The 8497-nt window shown below is 36.7% G+C and overlaps 1 protein-coding gene across 2 annotated transcripts in view; it reads right to left on the minus strand.

Moving 5' to 3' along the window:
• Positions 1–5937: 5937 nt before the first annotated feature.
• The window catches only part of SYNCRIP (synaptotagmin binding cytoplasmic RNA interacting protein), a 27330-nt gene continuing 24770 nt past the window's right edge, over positions 5938–8497 (minus strand). For both annotated transcript variants that reach the window (XM_065630985.1, XM_065630984.1), the window contains exon 12: positions 5938–8497. This exon is cut by the window's right edge. The gene's annotated coding sequence lies outside the window, so the exon portion shown is untranslated.

The following is an 8497-nucleotide window of genomic DNA, read 5'->3' on the forward strand; positions in this document are numbered from 1 at the left end:
ACTTGGGAGCTCTTTGGGCCCATCCTGAATTTGAAATCTGCCAAGGGGCTGCTGAGTTGGCACTGACTCACCCCAGCTTTATAAGTGGAACACCTATTCTCACTTTGTCCCCTGCATTCAAATCAAGACTTTGCAGGCAAGCTTTGTGATGAACACCATATTCCCTCAAGCATCACTCCATTAGGAGGCATCATCAGGTCCTATTAAAAACAATTTTTCCCTCATTAACCTACTTTTGCCTGCCCTTTAAGGAATTATTAAAGAGAGTGACTGGCCAACATGTTATACTAGTAAGCAGAGATGGAAGAGCTCCTCATCCATACTGAGAAAAAAATAAAATCCATCTTTGGAGCATGTATGTCAGTTATTCGAGACTGGCTCTTGCTTCCCTAGGCCTGAGACCATTAGTTCATCACTTCAAAACAGCAGGTTTACAAACAGCAGCTCCAGGGTATCACTTACCTCTCAGAACAGGACATTTGAAACAGCAGTGTTAGGTATTTCAACAGGTTTTTCTCAGCATTTATATATTTTGTTGTGCTCAACACCTCCTCCCTTACAGGGATACTTCCAGACAGACTATTTTCTCCTGAAATTTCTACCAAGATAAAGTGGCCCTGAGGACTACGGCAGCAGGGACAGGTTCTTCTTACCTTTTGGCATGTAATCCCAGCACCCTGTGTCTGCTTTTGACCTGATGTTTGAATCTGGGCAAGATCCACCACCTGACATTCCCTTCACATCACGCTGTGGCTGTTAGATGGTGCCTGGTTTAGTGTGTGCCTGCCTTGCACAGGGAAAGGGCAGACTGATTAACAGCAAGAAAGATCCTACAAAGCTGTAACACAACTAAATGAAGTTGTTCTACATTGTCATTTCAAGGTTGTTTCCCTGGCTATTTTGCCTTTAACCCTACACTACAAACTTGCCAGTAGTGTTGTTCAGGCACATTTAATGGTTGTCTTGTGCCCAAGGGTAGACAATTTCTTTTCCCAACTGTTCCACCACCTTATGTTTTCTCAGGGAGCCAACAAGAATATGCTGAGAGCTTTCCCAAGTGGGCACTGCTTGTGATTCTATCACTCCTAGGTCAACCTTTTAGATATAAGACAAATATACTCCATTGTATTCCTCTGAAGAACGCCCCTGGCTGTCACTGCTTTAGAAAGAACAAAGGCATTTACAGAAGACCCTGTAAGTTTTCCTTTTCACAGGGACACTTTTTGCCCTTCAAGATGTCAGAGTCAAGACATGTCCTTTTTTAAACTGAACATTACATACAAGTTTATTTGTGAAACTTGAGATCTCTCTACATCATTAAGAAGTAGTTCCAAGATTATCACATTCATCTCACTTGCCCCATATCTAAGAATTCAACACCTATCACTTATTTAACCTGCATGCTCCCAGAAAGCGTTGAATATTCAAGTCCTCTCCCAAGCACCTTTGGGAGATGAGATGGTGGAGGGTGTAGTCTTCATTTTTTTTTTTTTTCCCCAATATGTACATTTTAGCTAGACACACGCATTCTAGGATAGACTGAACACCTGTTCAGTAGCAGGGCATTTCTTTACAAAGTAAAAAAATTACCAAGACTATAAGATACATGCCTGATTGCTGGGCTCTAAGTACACCCAGACATCTGATCATAAAACCTGAACTGCTAAGTTAATGTGTCCTTGTATGTTTAAACTGCATATAGAATTTGAACCTTACATGTTTTCATCTTCATGTATTAAAGCAGAAAAAAGGTTGCTCCAAAAGGATTTAGAAATTTAAGAGATGCTTAGAACACATTATGCATGACTGTCTCTCATTCTTCCAGTTACTATCCCAGCTGGTTTTTACTAACTGCCCAGTAAAACTATGGGATCATGTTAGCTACTCCAGCACCAAATAATCTGCTTTAGCATAGGCCATCACTGAAGGTAGTTTGAGCTAACCTTGCTGAGATGTGACCACTACCTGATTTCCCTCAATAACATTTGTACCCAGATGGTGCGTACACCTTGATGCACCTCAAAGCACATTACAAACTGGGAAGCCTCACTTTTGAAAAGCTCCATCAGCAATGCTTTCTCATCATTCATCTGTATACTCCTCCTTGCTTATTACTCAATGAAAGCAGTACTCTTTAGCAATTTTACACTGAGGGCAACAAACTGTGAAGGTTTATATACAACTATTAAGAAAACAACATTCAGTACCTCCTATTAGAAATCAGTATTGATTTCAACAGTCAACCTAAGAAGAGACTGGCTACTTTAAAGAATCAACCGTTGGGTCTGAGACCTATTGATCAGTTCATGCCATCAAATATTAAGATCATTTTCTTTGATAGAAACATGACAACCTGAATGACTCAGGACATCAAACAAACCAAACTGTATTTTTCAGATTAGTATACCTTTAAAAAAAAATACAAAGTGTCATTTATTACACCATTCCCATTGTAAGACCATTTCTATGCAAAACCAAATTGCAAGCACCAAACACACAAAAGGAAGTTACTCTGAATTCAATGGATATAAAACCTTCCAGATCCTTCTTAACTGGAAGATCTCACCGGAGTTAATCTCACAACGGGATTTTTTTAAAAAGAATTTTCTGAGAAGTTGTGTTAGCATTATGAAAACATAGTGGAGGAAGGCAGCAGAGATTACTCAACCATGAATCCAGCTTCCATTGTACTCATTGATAAAGCTAAAAGCCACCTGAGGCTTGTAGTACCTTCAGGACTTCCAGTGAGAGAAGTTATGACATTTTTTCCCCCTTTTTATATTCAAGTCTAGTCTTCCACTAGCATGACACGTGCAGCATATTTCTTCATGTGTAAATTCTGGTATGACTTGAACAATGTACATCCTGTGGTTTTCTTCAAAATAGCTTTTAAGCATCCCACTAATTCAAAAGCAAGTGTAAACTAACATACTTCTGTAAAAGTGTAGGTAATACTAATAAAAAAGAGTTTCACTAGACTAGCTTAAATCAGAGTTACACACTGGTCACTTCTTGGTGAAAGTACTACTCACGTATACACCAGTGACTGTCACTGGAGGTTTGTCTTCTGCTAAGAATATCCATTTAAGCACACATACAAAACTTAGAAATGCAGCTGAAAACTGTGGATTGGAAACAGGTTAGCTTGTTAGAACAACTGTTTGCACTGGAAGAAAAAAGGTTTCATTGCACTATCCAGAGGCCTTTGACCATAATGCAAAACAGAACCACTCCTTTAATAGCCACTTCAGCTTTTCCAGGTGCAGGGACTAAGTATTTTTATCCATCATCTCAAATGCCGTAACATTAAAGACTAAAATCACCTTCCAATTGTGATGTATCTGCATTATGAAAAGATTAATTATAATTTATTTTATGCTAGCTCTCACCAGTGTTTTGCAATATGAAGCTTCATTCTTAAGTATGCTGAAATTGCACTGTAAGAAAACCCCTGATTTACTAATGGGATATCTATAAAATTGCCTGCAATTCTCACAGAGGAAGCTTTTAAATCCCAAATTAGCTATGCTTAGCAATACAGTTTTTAAATAACCTCTACTAGTGACAGAATTAGGTGCATTCTACATCCCACTAAAGAAAAAAAAATCTGAAAAATGTTACTTTAGATGGCAGAACAATACTGGAAATGCTACATGTGGAATCAGGAACTCTGGACCTGATATACTCAGTTCCTGGCTGTCAATGACTTGACTGTTCATGGAAAATCCCTTAAACTACTATGGTTGTTAACCCATCAGTTTAAAAATACATACTGAATTGTCTGTGAAGCATTTTGGAGATTTTTTTAGTTCTAAAGTATTTAGCATTAAACAGTATCAGATCACACTCGACATTCATTTAGCATTGGACACACTAAAACTGAAGAGCTGAAAACCACAAACTCCCTAATAATTACAGAAAAGGAGTCAATTAAACAGTCTACTGCAGTTGCATTTTTGGTACCGCAAGGCATTTAAGTACTAGAATGTCTATTTTTACTTACCATCATCTTCTGTGCAGTCAAATGGCATAGGCTATTCTACTGGCTGTGTAGCAGAACTAAGAGTGCATTTCGTATCTTCCTTAGTGCAAAGAAAATAAGTGGTAAGATTCAATGCCTTTTCTACACGCTAGTGACCAAAACAAGTAAAACTGTATTGTCACACTAACTGTGACAGAGGCAGTGAACTGTTACCATTAATCAGACAAATGTATCATTCTCTAAGAGGGAATCCAGATTTCTGACACTGCAAGGCTGTCAGAAAATAAGTGTTGGCTTTGGCATAGACACTACGTTTCGTGAACATTCAGGAATTAAACAACTCTTGGAACTGAAATGTATCTTGTGATTCAAACTTGAAGTATTCAAGCTGTAGTTAATTACCTCTACCTACACACTATGACTGTGTTTTCTAGACTGTCGCAAATTTTTTTTTTTTTTTTTTTTAAAAAAAACACAACCTTTTACCAGATACCTGGAAGTCTGACTATCTAAAGCAGCTTTCACAAAGATAGCTTGAAATAATCCATGTTAACCCACTGCTTACAAATGAGCTCAGCGGTGCAACATTCACTCCAGAGCTGGCCATTTAAAAATATGTATGTTTGTAGAAAAAACTAGTAACCAGTTATATATTGGCAAGAAAAAGATATCAATACATGGGACAATCAACCCCCTCTCAAAATTCCAAGTAAACTAACAAGCTAGTCCTAGTAGCACTTTTCAACAAATCTACCTACTGTAACAGTCAAGGCAAAGGAGCACCCGAGAAAAGTAACTCTTCCAACCTGTGGATTTTCTAACACAAGTTAAATATAATTAAACACTTGCAAAGTGTTGACCAGATGACTATGTGAAATTTGGTCTCCGAGAAAAAAGTTTAACATCAGAGCTTCCAGAAGGCTTTATGTTTGTTTGCACTAGATGACTGTAAATAACAATAATTTATATCTTCTCCCCCCACTACCTGTATTTGAGGACGAAGGGATCTTCAGCTCTACTTCCTCTCCTGTTGCCACATACCATTTTCATCTGACAGAGCAAATGACACAGTACAACCTGGTGTTTCTTCTGCCCAACTCATGCAGCTAGCTAGTCCCAGCCAAGAGATGTCATGTGCTGGTGCTGGAGTTAATTCAGCTAAGACAGACATTGAAGTCCATCACAGCCAGTCATTAAGTTGGGATTCATAAGCTTCAGGCTATGAACACAAACTCAAGCTCCAACTTGACCATTTTTCATTTCTCAGAACACTACATTGTAAAGTTTATTGCCTTAATGCCCACTTCCGAAACTTGCTATTCCATTTTAAACAATTAATATTTTCCACTAAGTTTTCATTAATGCAAGTGAGGGAATAACAGTCTTAATTTTGTAGAATGTAACAACTTGAACACTTTCCTGAAAAGTTACATGTGTTTATGCCCACCTGGCCTTTCAGGTTTATTTCTTTAAAATAAGTCTCTCCTCACTAGCGTATGGAAGGACCAAAATAACTGCTAGGCTGAAAAGTTAGGCCTCTGAAGAATTATCAAAGGCACAAGAGAAAAAAGCTGCAGCCATATATAACATTTCTATCCTGAAATTTGAAGTTAGGAATCCTACCTTCAGAGGAGGCTAAGTTTATTTTAGACTGTGTCATATCCCTCACCCCCAACAAGAACAGAATTAGTATTCCTTTAGATTTTAGGACAGTTTTTAGGTAAGAGTTGTACAATGCAGAAAATTCAGAAACTGGTCTTTAGTATCTGTAATAACAGCCTTCCTCCAACACTAGAAACACAAACTTAAGTTCTGGGTCATAACAAATCTCCTCTTTAAAAATTAAAAAAGTAAAATAAAGTTTTAAAAAAAGTACAGTTGTATGTCCTATATGAAACCCTTCAAACAAAAATTAATATTAAAACAAGAGTATAATTTTAAAAGCTGTGTATTGGAGTGTTTATAAACCAGAAGTGTTAAGCAGCAGCAGTTTCCAATCTCTTATTAAATTCAACTAGACTTCAAATTTAGGAACACATTACAAACCAATGTGGAACTATGCTAGCTTATACTCAAACCTTTGCAGGTGTTTCAGTAAAAAAAGCCTCCTATGAGAATAAACAGAGGCAGCAAGATACATTAAGTCAACACTTGCCTTCAACATAAAGAACTGTTATATGCCCCATGTCACAAAAGCACCATGTAAGAGATGCATTATTGCTGTAGAACATTTCAAGTTTACCAACACCCAAGTGCAACCAAACTGATGTTGTATATATGCACTTGCCCATTCTCACCAGTATTTCCACTTAATAATGCATGTTTTTCCTTTACACAATCAAATTTAAAGCTTTGAAAGTAACATTTTTTTTCGATTTTAGCTTTTTTCTTCCACAGTATCAATCACCACATGCAATTTAGTTTTCTGATAATTTTGCTAAAAAACTGCACCAATATCAGAACAGTGCAAATCATATTTAATTTTGAAAGTTATAATGGCTTGAGTTCATAATTAGAGGGAACACTGTCAAGACCTTGATATTTTGTTTTCTCACCATTGCTTGCATTCCATTAAAAACAGTTTCCTGTCAATTTTGCCCCCCCCTTTTTTTTTAATGATAGTCCCCTCCATGCTTTTATCAGAGCTGAAATTAAGGATATGATCCCCAATTTCAACACACATAGTGCCTTAATAGCAATGTTCCTATGCAATTTTATCAACTGTTATAAATCCATAAATAAATTATCCCCCTCCCCAACACATTTCCAGACTAAGAACTAGTCACTAGCACTTGTGATCCCACAAGTGTTTTAAGCTTTTCAGCAATGGAGAGATTTCAGCATTAAGAAATCTGAGGACTTTCCCTCTCCTACAGCCCCCAGTGCTTTCATTTTATAGCAAGTTCAAAATTGGTTTCCACATCTTGACAGTGTTCCTTATAAAACCATATGACAGTAAAAGTGCCAGTAGGCATGGCAACCTCATTGAAGGGAGCATTTAAACTCCTTGGCACTGGGAATGCCAGCACCAAGGATTACATTGAAATCCAAAATTATACTTAAGGCTACAATTAGCAAACCCACTTTCCATAAGCCTAATATTCTATCACTAGATTTGAAAATTCAGAAGCTAACGCAACTGTATACTTTTATGCTCAAATTTGAGGAAAGTTACTTTTCTTCAGCAAGGGCAGTATATGAAACTGTGGTAGCAAATGTCTCTTACGCATTGACTACTCATTTCACCATCATTCACTTACTTGTCTTAAAGTTCAAAACTGGCAAGGCACATTTACATATTCCAATGAATACTTGACAATTTTAAATTACACTTCATGTCCCAGCTATCCCAGTAATTGACATACAACATACTAAAATGGTTTATTAAGATAACAAAAAAAAAAATCAATTAATGTGAAACATACAGGCTATTGGCAACCACTATTCTAAAAATTATGTAAATACAAGTAAACATACTGAAATGTGTGCGATTCTAAGTTTTTAACCAGAAGATCTCTGTACTAACACACATTTATATTAATGACACATAAAAAAAATAAAAACTTTATTACAAAAATAAGTTACACTCGCCTCCAGCTTACAGTATAAAACAATTTTATTTGCAGGAATGCAAAATGATTGTTTGCCATGAGCATTTTCAACATATGACATGTCTAATTTTGTTAAAGTTTGCATTTACTGGGGGAACTGGTGTGTATAAAACCTTAATTAGGTATAAGCTTCAATTTTCATTGTGGTGCCTATGGGTATGTAGTATAACTGCAGTATCCCTTTGGGCAGGGGGTTAAGGGAAGCTCTTTACGCCAAGTCCAAAGTTAAGTCATAATTTTATCTATCTTTTACCTATATGAAGTTGGACTTGGCAAGGTTCTTTTGTTTTTGTCTTGTCTTTTTTAAGGGTGGTTCAATAGAGGATGCTTCACCACTGAACACTCACTGTCATCAAGGTGCTTTAGAAAATTAAAAACATAGCACAAATGATTGTACTCTACTCTACTCTACAGGTTATCATGATCTGCGTAAGAGAAATGGAAAGCTGATCCACATGTTTTTACAGTGATCAGCAATAAGAAATGCACTAATGAAAACATATCTTTTACCTAAAAAGCTAAACTACAGCCATATACTATTCTATGATTTATGAAAAACTTCAAAATATCCAAATGTCAGGCTTCACTGTACAGTTGTCAGTTTTAGTCTGACCTTTTATAAAGGGACACTGCAGTATTTAGTACAAGTTGCTGATGCACTTTTTTTGAACATCTGATGTCTTACAAAAGTAACATCTTGCTAAACTATTATACATCCAAATAACTACAATATCTGAAGAAGCAAGGCTGCTTTTTCAGCCACAAAATACGACAAAAGCAAGGCCTGTTATGATGGTCATGAGGAAGTCTTACAAAGCCTCTGGAACTAAAGGCAACTAAGAATGTTACATTTGGTATATTATAATCTTACCCTCATATCATATTAAACAAGCCTTGCTTTTAT

Source organism: Caloenas nicobarica, chromosome 3 (genome assembly GCF_036013445.1).
Source record: "Caloenas nicobarica isolate bCalNic1 chromosome 3, bCalNic1.hap1, whole genome shotgun sequence".
NCBI lineage: Eukaryota > Metazoa > Chordata > Aves > Columbiformes > Columbidae > Caloenas > Caloenas nicobarica.